Raw genomic sequence first — 383 nt, forward strand, 5'->3', positions numbered from 1 at the left:
TTACCAAACACATGGTTCCCCTTCATCATCCATGCATGCGTCCCGACAGATCTATCACGCACAGGCACACACAGAAACACATCCCCACTCTTATTGATAACATTGTAGTTCCACCCTCAGTTTGTCTAGTAGGCCTCTCCCACCATCTTCGAGAAGCAACTCCATCACCCATCCAGCACTCTACCCCTCTCCCTCCCTCTCCCTCCCTCCCTCCCTCTCTCTCTCCTCTCTCTCTCTGTCCCATCATATTTCCCGTCCTTCAGTTATGTATGGATGTCGATCGATCTCCCTCAAGACATAGCTGGGTCTCTCCTTCTCAACACATATATGAGTCATTCTACCTCTATAGTTAGGCCTCTGCCTACCCCTCCCCCCACCCCCTC

The sequence above is a fragment of the Triticum dicoccoides genome, chromosome 5A (assembly GCF_002162155.2).
Source record: "Triticum dicoccoides isolate Atlit2015 ecotype Zavitan chromosome 5A, WEW_v2.0, whole genome shotgun sequence".
Lineage (NCBI taxonomy): Eukaryota > Viridiplantae > Streptophyta > Magnoliopsida > Poales > Poaceae > Triticum > Triticum dicoccoides.